The following is a 14,465-nucleotide window of genomic DNA, read 5'->3' as shown; positions in this document are numbered from 1 at the left end:
GAAGTTTGATAGGCTTAAAAACTATCTTCTGTCTTTCCAGGAAACAATTCCTCCAATAAATAATCTTGGGACTGGAAGATTTCTTAAAATATTTATGCAAAAATCATTTCTCAGCACCTATTTTATATACAAAAGGCAAGCCTTCCAGTATTTCTAAGAAACTGCAGATGCAAATATAAATCAGACCTGGACTCTGCCTCAGGAATCTTACAGTCTAATAGGGAAATTTGTCAAGAATATAGCCATTTATGATCATGGTTCAGTTAAATACTATGGGAGTGCAGATTAGGGAAGTTGTCTTCCTAATAGTTTTATATTGACAGGAAATAAGTGACCCTTTAAAAGCATAAACATGATTAAGTCTCTTCCATCTTAAAATTCAATGATATTTTACAACAAACACTTAGTCTTTATAACAAAGCCAATACACCTCTTCCTTTAACCCTGTGTATTTTTCCAGATTGCTTCTCCTCCGCTAATGAAAATTTCTTAAAAGGAAGAGTCTTTAGTTTTCTTTTACACCTTCTTATCTAAAACCCATCTACTCCACAATCAACCACAAACCTACTTCCACATCCACCATTTCATCAGGTATCAATGCCAAATACAACAAATGATGTTGAGTCCCTTTACTACCTTGTACATCTTCTGCATTTAGCTGTTGATCTTTTTCCCCCCTGAAAATGTTTCCTCTCCTAGTATCTTAGGTTTTGCATTCTGGTTGATGATTCCTTCCCAAGGTTCTTTTCCTCAGCCAGTCCCTTAAATGTTGGTGTACTCTAGAGATTCATCCTTGGCTCTTTCAGTTATTTCTTTCATCACATTTCTCCTGGCTGAAATCCTCCATTCTTAAGAATTTTCTTTTTCTATAAATAACTTATGTCTCCAATAAAATATTCATGTTTTCTCTTCCATAATGTAGAGAGACTTTCCAACCAAAGACTGTATTTTCCAGACCAAGTCCCCTTGGATCCAAGAGATGGCATAAGACCAGTTCATGACAGTAGAATGGGCCTGTAGCTTAAAAATAACTTTTTCCATCCATGTGCCTGCCCTGGGAGAAAGTGGAATGACACAATAAAAGTAACCTGGGACCCATAATCAGGATGTGAGCACCACCAGCCAGAAATAGTTATAACTGACACTTATGTGAATCAGAAATAAATTTATATTATATTATGCCACTGGAATTGGGGGATTTATTTATTATAATAACTGACATTAATATAGAAATTGGTAACTTGAAGTATAGTGCTATACTGAAAAAACTTCAAATATGTGGAATTTGATTAGTATTTGGGTAGTAGGCAATAGGAAATCAATATCAGAGTGTGGAAAGATGATGACAAAGTCACACCGTGGCAAAATATTTGGTAAACTATTGCCTGTAATCATTTGGAAGTCACTCAAGACTCCTATCTATAGTTAAAGGAGCAAGGATTGGAAAACAGAATTTTGGTACTGTTTGTTGATTGTTTCTGGTTGAATTAAACAAGGTATGAGAAGAAAAAAGATGAAGTCAGACAAGAAAGAATCATTATACAAGCAATAAACAAAAGAAATATAGAGCGTTCTGAAATAGGAAACCTCTCAAGGTAATAAAACTTTACAACTTTTATTTATTTTTTAAATATATTTTATTGATTTTTTTACAGAGAGGAAGGGAGTGGGATAGAGAGTTAGAAACATCGATGAGAGAGAAACATCGATCAGCTGCCTCCTGCACACTCCCTACTGGGGATGTGCACGCAACCAAGGTACATGCCCTTGACCAGAATCGAACCCGGGACCCTTGAGTCCGCAGGCTGACACTCTATCCACTGAGCCAAACCGGTTAAGGGCAAAACTTTACAACTTTTAGAGCCAAATCAAAAAGAAATGAGACTAAAAAAGGCTTTGAGGAGATGCAATACCAAAGGCACAATCCATGAAAAAAAAATAATTGATAAACTGGACTTCATTAAAATTAAAAACTTATGGTCTTTGAAAGTCAGTCAAGTGAATAAGAAGACACCACAATCTGAGAGAAAATATTTGCAAAAGATATATTTGATAAAAGACAATTATGCAAAATATACAAAGAACTCTTAAAAACTCAACAATAAGAGTTTTTGCCTATTACAAAGTAAGCAAAAGATCTAACACACCCCTCATCAAAGAAGATATGCAGGTGGAAAATAAGAATATAAAAAGATGCTCACATCATGCATCATTAGGGAATTGTAATTTAAAATGAGATATCACTACACATCTATTAAAATGATGAAAATCCAAAATACTGACAACACCAAATGCTAGTGAGGATATAGAGCAATAGGAACTTTTATTAATTGCTGACAGGAATAAAACTAAATATACTCTTACCATACAACCCAGTAATATTGCTTCTTGCTATTTACCCAAATGAATTGAAAACTTTCTGCACACAGATGTTTGCAGCAACTTTATTTATAATTGCTAAAACTTAAAAGCAACCAAAATGTCTTTCAGTAGGTGAATAGATGAATTAACTATGATACAGATGGTAGAATATTATTCAATGCTAAAAAAGGAATGAGATATCTAGCCAGAAAAAGATATGGAGATGAAAGTGGAGACTTGGTAACTGATACCACAGAAATCCAAAGGAATTTGAATCACAAGAGAATGCTACCAACAATTAATTATACACTGAATGATTGGATGCTTTAGAAAAAAATCATTAGATTCCTAGAAACATGCAAGTACCAAGACTGAATCATGAAGAAATAGAAAATATGAACAGACTAATACCAAGTAAGGAGATTAGAGCAGTAATAAAAAAAAAACTCTTCTAATAAAGAAAGGTCCAAGACCAGATGGCTTCATGGGTGGATTCTATCAAACATTTACAGGAGAATTAACAACAGTCCTTCTCAAATGCTTTTAAATAACTAAAGAGGACATCCAAGTTCATTTTTTAAGGTCAGCATTAACCTCATACCAACATCAGATGAAAACAACACTACAAGAAAATTATAGGCCAGTATTCCTGATGAACATTGATTTCATTCTCAACACAAAATTGATTTCATTCTCAGCAAAAATTTTCAACACAATACTGGGAAACCAAATTTGACAGCACGTTAAAAGAATCGTAAGCCATAATCAAGTGGGATTTGTCCTGGAAATTTGTTAAAGGCTACAAAATCAGGTTTTTTGTGTGTAGATAGAAAATGGCACCTCACCATACCCTTGTTTTGTAGTAGTGATAAACTCAATGGTTGTGTGATTATTTTCCCAGTGAAGGAGGGAGCAGAGTAGACAGGGAAGGAATAGAGTAAGAAAATACTGTGGATGGCTAACCAATATGCTACAATGGGCAAAGGGATGTCTAATAGTCAATTTTAACTTGATTGCATTGTGCAACACAAAAGCCCTCTGTCACCCAGGTCATCAGTAACTTCTACACTCACAAGGAATTCTCATGGGAGTGTTTCCTGTTGATGTACATGTTTGTCTGTGTGTCTGTCTGTCTATTTTTGATGAATATCAAGTAACGGTACTGAGTTTAGGAAACAGCGCAAACACATCAAATAGAAAACAAGAATTCAGTGGATGCTGGAAGAGACAGCTGGAAGTAATGATGAGACTCCCCAGTTCCTGACTTGAATTTTAAAAAGTCTAGGGAGAGACTTGTGACAAATGGGAAAGTTTTGAGCTTGAGCTAATCTTATTTGGAGCTTAAGGAAGTGCGTGATTCTCTTGAATGCCTTAATCACATAAAACATTTGTATTTTAACAGTAATCAAACTGTTAAAGGATGACATTCCTTGCCTGAAATATGAGGCACACTATAAAGTAGAGATATTTTTGGGTGCACATTAAGGGGCTGAGAGAGAGAGAATAAGAAAAAAAGTGAAAGAAAAGTCTAGATAGAGGGTCACTAGAAAGAAGAAAGGAGAGAAAAAGAGTGAAATGTCCTTTCCATATGCTCATTTCCCCAAGATGCCCTGGCTTCCTTCTTCCTGTGTTTCATTTTCTTCCCTAACCCCAGCCCTGGCGGAGCCTGCTCTTACTTGCAGGTATCTGCTCTCCACACTCCCCAGGTCCTTGAATCTAGGTTGAATCATGGTATTTGGGCTAATGGGATGTGGGCAGAATGCTGTAAATGATCTCTTAGGTTGGCCTTAAACTATTTTCTCTTTCTTGTTCCAACTTCATGGCTAGAAAAGAAAGTTGAGGGGATACTTCCCAGGAGAGCTCCTGACTGGGACAGCTGCCTTAGACTTTATGTAAATGATAACCTTTTTTGTGAAGCCACTGGTATCTTGTTTTTTGTTTTTACAGTAGCCATTGCTACTCTGACTTGATATGACATCCCAGTGCTGTTTCTCTCCACTTCCATCTCCCTCTTCTAACCTGTCACCTCAAACTCCCTCTCTATTTTCCATCTGGTCAAAGTCTTTCCTGTGTAGTATGTGCCTTCTGTTTGACTTTGTGACATGCCAGTGGTCTTGATCCAGCATCTAGAAGGGTTCAGGAATCTAGAGAAGGCGCTGTGTGTAGATTAATCAAGAGTCCAGAGACGAAACATAATTTTGAAAGGCATTTGGGGGTCAGGGAAGCTTAGCTAAAGAAACCAAGTTCTCCTTGTCTCAGAACCCCTTGCTATTTATTAACACAATTTGTCCTAAGGCAAGTAGATATACACATCAAAGGGTAGGGTCAGTATTCAGAATCTATTGTCAGATTGGGGAAAAACTGCCTACGGCTGTTCAGGTGTTTGGCCAGTAGGAGGCAATAACATGTAGATTGAAATGCCCTGAGCGGTCTGGCAGTAAGCAATCATTTAATGCATCCTTTTCAGGCTTGGGGAAATGCCCTCAGCCACTTCCAGATGATTCAGCCCTGCTGACGTGCTGGAACTGGCTTCTGGCAGTGACATTCAGGGACAGAGCAGGGATGAAGGGGGCAGAAAAAGGAGTTGATTTTAGGTAGTGTCGGCAAATCACTGAGTAGAAAACAAGAATTCCAAGAAAATTGGAAGAGGCAGCTGGAAGTTACCATGAGACTCCCCAGTCTTTGATAAATTTGAATTCTATGGGACTATCACTGCTATAACCATTCGTTACCTTTTAACTATGTGCAAAATTGTATTATCTTCATTAGAGGGGTTAAAGAAGGTTTGGAAGATTTGATTTTAAGCTCATTGAGGACAGGGATTGCATATCTTTGTAGCTTTATATTTTATTTATTAAAAGCTTTAAAAAAAGAGGTGTAACTTAGCCAGCATGGTTGAGCATTGACCTATGAATCAGGAGATCATGGTTCGATTCTGGGTAGGGGCACATGCCCAGGTTGTGGGCTTGATCCCAGGTGTGGGGTGTGTAGGAGGCAGCCAATCAATGATTCTCTCTCATCAATCCTCTCTGAAATAAATAAAAACATATTTTAAAGTTAAAAAAATAGAAGATGTAATTTAACAGGCTTAATGAAATTAAGGAAAGCACTAGATCTGCTTCCAAGATACTGATAAAAAAAAAAGACCTAAATTGAGTCACTGAATAAAACTTAATAAATTTTCAACCGATTATGAGCCTTTTGTTAAGATGTACTTATACTTCCCAAGGTCAAAACCACCCACTTTATGCAAAGGTCTTGATGTCAGCAGCTCCTGTCAAGGCCAGATGGGTTGCCTCGAAGAACCTATCTACTGCCTCTTGTTAAGCACTGGGAGCTGCTTATGACATATTTTAGATTCTATAGTTAATTTTCAGGGCATTCATGTACATGAGATTCATTTTAAATCCTTTAACACATTTTTCTCATATGGATGTTACTGTTACAGTCCCTTGTGAGAACATGTGTTGGTTATGTTAGAATTAGACTTAAAGTAACAAATTGACTTCCTTTCAAAGACTTTAGAAAATTTTAACCCTCAGGAGTAAATCCATAATTAGGTGGTTACGTCTTAGGGAGAAAGTGAAAATAGACAAGGGGAAGTTTTCTAGAGTTCCCCTCCTCCCCCCCGCCCCCCCCCCCCCCCGCCCCCCGAAAACGCATCTTTAAGGGTTGTCAGGAAACTACTGTTCTCTCTTACAATTCTCCCAGTTACCTGCCACCATGTGGTGGTCATGCTTAGGTAAACAGATTCTTAGATGGGGAATGAAGGGAAGAGGGCAGTGGGCCAGTTATTCTGGGAAGCAGAGTGTAGAAATAAATGTAGGATTGCCTGTTTGTGAGAAGGAAATTTAAAGGAGATAAATTCTATGGCTATTATAAGCAAAAGCAAAGACTTAGTTCATTCAAAATAATTTTTCTTTTTAGACCTGAAAAATATCATTAAATCACTCTTTACTCTTGCTTTGTCCCTCTTTAACTGGTTCTCTTTGACTTACTCCAGGGCATACTTCTATATTCATGCTATACTTTTATATATAAAACTAGAGGTGGGATCCCTCGACCTGGCCTGCAGGGATTAGGCTGAAACCAGCTCTCTGACATCCTCTGAGGGGTCCCGATTGTGAAAGGGGGCAGGCCAGGTCAAGAGACCCCACCAGTGCACAGTGGGGGCCAGGGAGGACCACCGGAGGGCTCCAGGGCATGTCCAGCCCATCTCGCCCATTCTGGATCAGCCAGACCCCAGAAGCAAGCTAACCTATCAGTTGGAGCATCTGCCCCCTGGTGTTCAGTGCGCGTCATAGCGACTGATTGAACAGTCGGAGGGGCAATTAGCATATTAGGCTTTTACATATATAGATTTCTCATGTATTATCTCATGTTATATTGATAGTAGGCATGGGATGGAGGAGGTGTCTTCAGTTTATAAATCAGGCAAGTGCATTTCAGAAGGCTTATAGATATATTTGAATGTTTCAAGTTTGGGTCATTTGGTTTTAAACCTTATGATTGATTTATAATATGTTCTTCACGAGCCTGTGAATGTCTCTATGATCTGGTTCTTTTTTTTTCCTTCTCCAGCTTTGTATCTTGGCATTTTCTCATTGTGCAGTCTGTTATTCAGTGAGGCGGAGCATCTCTCGAGGCCTCACTTCGCCACAGCCGCTCTCAGTTCGGAGTATTCACTCGGGTGCTCTGCTTCTGCTATAACATTCTGGCCACCATTCTGTCTGGTTAACTCTTGGTCAGTCTTCACATTTCATCAAAAATGTCATCACTTGCAGGGAATCTCTACTCAGCAGTCCACTCTGTGGTATCCCCCATAGTGCCTTGCTTGCCCTTTATCTTCATACTTTTCACGCTTAATGTGTAGTGACTGTATCACCTACTGGTCTGTGAACTGTATGAGAAGAGCAGACCACATCTGTTCTAGTCAGTGTCTGGCTCATAGTAGGTGCTCAATATTTATTCAGACTGACTGAAAGAAGGAATGGTTAAATATTCCTTATTCAAATTTATCCTTTCTCCCTTATAATTTTCTCAAATGTTTGAGCATACTAAGGATAACAGTTCATTTTACTTAAAGGTGTGTCCTATATTTACAAATATGAAGCCTCTCTAGTCATTCTGTGGCTTCCTGAAAGTAATGGAAGACAAGACATCTCTTTGAGAAGAAAGAATAAATAAAAAATTCCACTTTGCTACTTTTCTGGTTCTACTTTTTCCCACCACCTACTTTTTAGCCAATTTTTTTTAGCCCATCCTTCAAAATTTGTAAATATTTCTGTGAACCATATGCTATCTATACAGAGCTAAAGCATAGGTCAAATAATAATAAAGTGCAAATTTATAGGAGTTTCCCATTATGCAGAAAAGGTTATTGGAATTCTTGGTCAGACATATTGTAAACTTAGACCTTGCTAAAATCAGTTCCCTTGAGATTTTCCATCCATCAATTTAGTCATTGTCTTCTCACAATTCTTTGTTAGATTTCTCAGTCATGTCTTGCAACTTTGAAGGCTTGGGCATTCTCTGATAGAAATTTTTTTAACCCAAAGAAACAAAAGCATCTCAAGGTTATCTATCTTGAACTATGTCCAAGATTCCCATGAATGAGCTACACAAAATCTTGCCATATGTTCTTCTTCATATTGGTACATCTGAATAGATATTTATAAAACAATGTAGGTATATTCACTGGTTGATGAAAGTCATTAGTTTATGAATATTTAGATAACTCAATATCTGGTATTGTTTGATTTACCTAGACAAGTGAAATGTGGTTAAAACAAATCTTTGGGTCTTATACCATGGATCCCCCCCTTTTTCACGCTTGGAAAAGGTCTGGGGAGCAGCTGGCTGCCAGCTGGAGCCTCATACTGTTTTATTGAAGTGGAATTGGGGCTTTAACAAGCTTAATTATAACAAGACTTCACCTGCATCACAGAACCCGTTGCTACCACCCCCTCCCTCTTTTTCTATAACACATTGCTGGTTGTTTTGAAGCCTGTTTTCAATATTTCCACCCAGGCCTTATTTGATCTGGAAGCTTTTTAGTGATACTCTTGATTTAGTTACAATGGCATAAAAGGGTAAATTAAATCTAGCCACTTTTGTGTAGGTAAGATCAGGAATGGGGTCGAGGGAAGTTGAAGATAATGGTGTTATCTATAAACTTGATTTAAGTGATAGATCCGGCTAGGTCGTCAGTTGCTATGAGTTAATGAGGGAACCATGCAGTCTTAGTATTAGTCCAGGTATCCCGAGGCTTTACCTTTACTTTGCTTTATGATTCTCTTAAGCGTAGTATATAATGTAAGCCCCACATTTGATTGTAAGCACTTCTAAGTACTTCCTAGGGTCGCTGATATAGTTCTCAGCACATGAGCGACACTTAGGAAATATCATCAATATCTTTATTTATTGGAAGTCTACATGAATTTGCAAAAGAGATTAATGATCACATATTTAAACATTATCTTATAAACTCTGGCATTTTCTTTTAGCATAAACTGCCAGGTGATGATTAACAGCTGCTGTTTCCTTTATGTTGTGTTTTTAGTGCATGAAATATGATTGTTAACCTCTTTAAGATGATAACTTGAGGGATGGCTTTAGGGAGAGATTAGAAATTACCTTTTTAAACATGAAAAGAGAAAAGTGATAAGAATTTCTGAAGGTGACAATAGTAATAATACAATGTGAAAATGTTGGTTAAAAGCAATAATCCCTGTTGCTTTTTGTGCTAAAAGATTTCTAGATCCTGGGCAGCCTGGAAAGGCACAAGGATACCTGAATAAATTAGATGTTAGCAAGAAATAAGTGGGGTTGACCCTCTTGGGCTTATATTTATAGCTTTCTTGTGGCCAGTATAGTAATTACATTTCTACTTACCTGTAACACTTGGGATTAGAGATGTTTATAGGTCTTGGGGAAGGAATTGGGGGACAGTTGGCTCATATTCCAATAGACAAGGTTTTCTAAACTGAAAATTGGATGAAAAGAATCTATGATATTTACTATGTGCTTTATTTTAAGAGGTTTATCTGATGCATGATATTCAGGAGAGACAGGAAAATACCATATTGCTTTGGACAATCTTACGGGGGAACATACTCATATAATAGGAGAAAAGAAATGATGATTCTTTCTTTTTTATTCATAGTATTACAGATATCTCCCATTTCCCCCTCTCCTCCTAGTCCAGTGATGGCGAACTTTTGAGCTCGGCATGTCAGCATTTTGAAAAACCCTAACTTAACTCTGGTGCCGTGTCACATGTAGAAATTTTTTGATATTTGCAACCATAGTAAAACAAAGACTTATATTTTTGATATTTATTTTATATATTTAAATGCCATTTAACAAAGAAAAATCAACCAAAGAAATGAGTGCCATAGGTTTGCCATCACTGTCCTAGCCCTCCCCCACCCCCCACCCCGCCCCTGGCAGGTCTTCACTACCCTATTGCCTGTGTCCATGGGCTATGCGTATAAGAATATAAGTTCTTTGGTGCTTCTTATGATTATTATATATATTATGCTACTTAGCCTGTTGTTCAAATATTTTAATGGCTAAATTCAACTTCTCTCAAGCCCTAGACTCAAACATGATCTCTTCCTTGTAGCTTTGTCTGACTTTCCTTCCTGCTCCCCTTGCTCCCCCCTCCCTCCCAGGAGGAGGACCATCTCCTTCATCTCTGCTAACAGTGCATTCCTCTTCTCTTATGGCACTTCTCAAATTGCATTGTAATTATTTGTTTACATATCTGTCTCCCTCAGCAGACTGTGAGCTCTTCAAGGACTGAGACAGTGTTTTATTTAATTCACTTGGTATACCCACAGCCTGTCAGTGTCTGGCACATAATAGACACATAATAAATGCCGAAAGAAAAAAAAAGGGCGGGGATTAATGAATGAATATAAATTATTGTCATCTCTGATTTATTTGGCAGTCATATCATAGCGTGCAAAAAAGAAACACCCATCGTATTACTCCTCAATGTCATGTTGTCTTTTCTAGAAAACTGCAGAGAGCTTAACAGTCCTCTCCGCTCATAGTGCATAATTCCTTAATAGCGGTAACAGTGCTGTGATTAAAGCACAAGCATGACCAAATCTTTGTAAATCACACCGAGTTCCAGTCCTGGCATCTACAGTGTGGTTTTTGGTTTCAATTGTAATTCACGCATTTAAAAAACAACCACATGATGTTTGATTGGTTATATAAAACTTGTTAACTAATTGTTAGACTTTTAAAAATTCATTTGTATTTACAAATAATTTAAATTACAATTTATTCTTAGAAAAATAAATAGAAGGTTTAGTAAGTAGGCACTGAGGCCATCAACTAACTAACTAGACTTGTTGGTAAATGGTACACTGGCTCAAAAACCAAAGTTAACATGGTTGGTGAGTAGATAGGATGGTAGCTGAAAAGCTGGCTGGATATTAAGTCCATCTTCTGAACAAATGTTTTGGTTTCATTAAAAATGAAAATGCATTCCACAAAGATTTACCTGTTATTAAGTAAATGTATGTGTATCTAAGAGAAACGTATTTATTCCATTTCATTCATTTATACCTGAGTCCCTAAAAAGGCATTTGTTAATGGATAAGAGGGGCCCCTTTCTTGGCTTTGCTCTTTATTATTATTTTTAAAAATATATATTTTATTGATTTTTTACAGAGAGGAAGACAGGGATAGAGAGTTAGAAACATCGATCAGCTGCCCCCTGCAACACCCCCTACTGGGGATGTGCCCGCAACAAAGATACATGCCCTTGACCGGAATCGAACCTGGGATCCTTGAGTCCTCAGGCCAACGCTCTATCCACTGAGCCAAACCAGTTAGGGCTGCTCTTTATTATTTAAACCCCCATAGGATATGTTTTTTTCTCATCTTCAACAAACCTAGCCAATTAGGTGATCTGACAGTAGCACAATTGCCTCCAATACCAACTTAAGCTGAAAGAATAGGAAAAAATATTTACTATCCTTATTAAGTAATGTCTGATAGGTTATGTTGATTTTATAAACAAACTTATGGATAATTAAACAACATGTAAAATCGTAGCATGAACATTTATTATTCTTTAAGAACAGGGACCATGATTTCTCATTCTTAGCTATTTAGCAGGTCCTAGCAGAATGCCTGGGAGAAAACAGAAACTCAATAAATATTAAATATAGTGTAATTGATGAATGCATCAACAAATGTTATAGAATAACATAACATTTTTTTGTGTGCTGATTGTGCCAGCAGAAGGAAATGCAAAGGTCATTTTTGAATTTGAAGCATGTGGGGAATTTCAGTTATGGTGGGAGGCTTGCAGAGAGAGAAGCCTGTTTTATATTTAATGCACATTTTGTACCTTGGAGAAAAAATAGCAGGGTTGCTCTGAAACAGAACAAAGCAAAGATTTAATTAAAATTACAACTTTCTGATTAGCCAATATTGGGACTAGAAAAGGCTGGGAGATGAGAAGGCTTGTTCTTTTCTTTTCTCCCATATTTCTAAAATGACCAACACTAGGGAATGGACAAAGCCATTTTCCACATTCCCTACATCAACACCCGCCTCCCCTCCCAACTTAATTGTTGAACTCTCTACACATACTGGTGGGGAGGGAATTAGTTCTATTTACCATGCTCTAGCTCCAGACTAGCAGTGTCCAAAGGACCGTGCATTGCTCCATGATAATTCACTGAATCATTGAGTAACATATGAAAAGAAAAATTAAAACTGTCACTTATTTTCCACAAATTAAGGAATGAGTTAAGCTTTCTTTATTCTTTGTGTTTTTTTTTTTAAATTTGTTAAGTACACATACATATAGACAAGAGAACAAAAGGAGGAGGGGATTAAGAAGTACAAACTTCTAGTTATAAAATCAGTGATGGGTTTCTAATGTACAGCATAGGGAATAGAGACAAAAAGAAAAAAGTGAACAATGAGAGGAGTACAATTAGCCTGATTTTCATAAAATGAACACACATATAACTAACACAGATGAGAAGCAGGCATTATCAACACCACTGAAGACCCTCCTCATATTTCCTTCCTATGACTGCTCTTCAAAAAGAAATCACTGCCTTGACTTCTAATCCTATGTAATAAAAGCCTAATATGCTAAGTGTCCGGTTGTCCTGTCGGCTGTTCAATCAAAGCATAATATGCTAATGATATGCTAAAGCCACTCAACCGCTCTCTATGATGTGCACTGACCACCAGGGGGCAGACACTCCTACCAGTAGGTTAGCTTGCTGCTGGGGTCCGACAGATGGGGACTGAATGAGATGGGCTGGACATGCCCTGGAGCCCTCCCGTGGCCCCTCCCTATCTGGCCAACCTCCCACATCCCTCCTCAGTCCTGATCGTGCATTGGTGGGGTCCCTCAGCCTGGCCTGTGCCCTCTCACAATCCGGGACCCCTCAGGGGATGTTGGAGAGCCAGTTTTGGCCCAATCCCGCTCAATGCAACAGCTGCCCCCTGGTGGTCAGTGCACTCCCATAGGGGTAGCACTGTTCAGCCAGAAGCCGGGCTCACGGCTGGCAAGCACAGCAGCGGTGGTGGGAGCCTCTCCTGCCTCCAGCAGTCGGACATCCCCCGAGGGCTCCCGGACTGCGAGAGGGCACAGGCCAGGCTGAGGGACCAACCCCCACCCCCAGTGCAAAAATTTCGTGCACCGGGCCTCTAGTACTATATATTAGTTTTGCCTTAAAATTTCTTTTTAGATAAATAAAATCTTTTTTGTCTTGCTTCTACTTATCAGTATGTTTTTGAGATTTATCTCTATTGTTACATGTAGTTGTAACTCATTTATTTTCAATGTTACATATTAGTCCATTATTTGAATGTACCACAATTTATCCATTCTACTATTGATGAACATTTGGGTTGTTTCATTGTTGTCAATGTTTGGCTCTCACAAATACTAGTAGTGCTGCTATGAAGAATTATCTACCAGCATTTCTGTTGAATGAGTGGCATTCCTGCCTTTTAGGGTATGAATATATTAAGCATTAGTTGATAGTACAAAAGTTCTTCAATATGGTTGTACCAATTTATACTTCCAACAGCCATTGCACGAGAGTTCTAGTTACTTCATATCCTCACCAACACATGACTATTTGTGGCAATTCTTTTGTATAGGTAGTGACATTACACTGTTATTTCAATCTCTACTTCCCTCATGACTAATGACTTTTAGCATTTTTCCAGATGATTAATGACCATTTAGATATTATTTTCTTCTCCAAGTTTTACTAGGTTGTTGGCCCCTCTCCTTATTGATTTGTAAAGTTTTTTTACACCAGTCTTTTGCTGACATATGTATTAAAAATACCTTCCCCATTTCTGTGGCTTGTCCTTTCACATCTTAAGGGTAAACACTACTAATTTGTTATGTGGAATGACATTAACATCCTCACTTCACATGCATGTCAGATGGTCACCTACTGCATACAGACTCAGATGTGTGTGTGGCGGGAGGAGGAAGGGTTGGGAGAGGAAGCTGGGTGATGAGCTTAACTGCAGTGCACGTACTTGAACCTTTCTTTTCAAGGTAATGTTATACATTATAATTAATATGTGCATGATTCAATTGATTGAATCATTTATTATCCAGTTTTTACTAGAGTAATCTTTTTTTTAATATATTTTATTGATTTTTCACAGAGGAAGGGAGAGAGATAGAGAGAGTTAGAAACATCGATGAGAGAGAAACATCGATCAGCTGCCTCTTGCGTATCCCCCACCGGGGATGTGCCCGCAACCCAGGCACATGCCCTTGACTGGAATCGAACCCGGGACCTCTCAGTCCTCAGGCTGACGCTCTATCCACTGAGCCAAACCGGTTTCGGCTACTAGAGTAATCTTAACAAAATGGATAAATAGCCTTAAAATATTCTTGCAAAGCAAACGTAAATGGAAGATAATACTAACAGAGCAAGAATTTGGGGACTCTGTGAAAGTGTTGACTTGATACCTCCCCAAATAAGAGCAGTTCTTTAGCTTGATAAAGAAAATGAAAAAACTAATAATATCTGAAAAGCAAAAAATAGAATGATCAGAAAAGCTATTTAAAATAAAGACTCATATTT

Source organism: Myotis myotis, unplaced genomic scaffold (assembly GCF_014108235.1).
Source record: "Myotis myotis isolate mMyoMyo1 unplaced genomic scaffold, mMyoMyo1.p scaffold_m19_p_3, whole genome shotgun sequence".
Lineage (NCBI taxonomy): Eukaryota > Metazoa > Chordata > Mammalia > Chiroptera > Vespertilionidae > Myotis > Myotis myotis.
The sequence above is the reverse complement of the archived record's forward strand: the minus strand, read 5'-3'. Positions refer to the sequence as shown.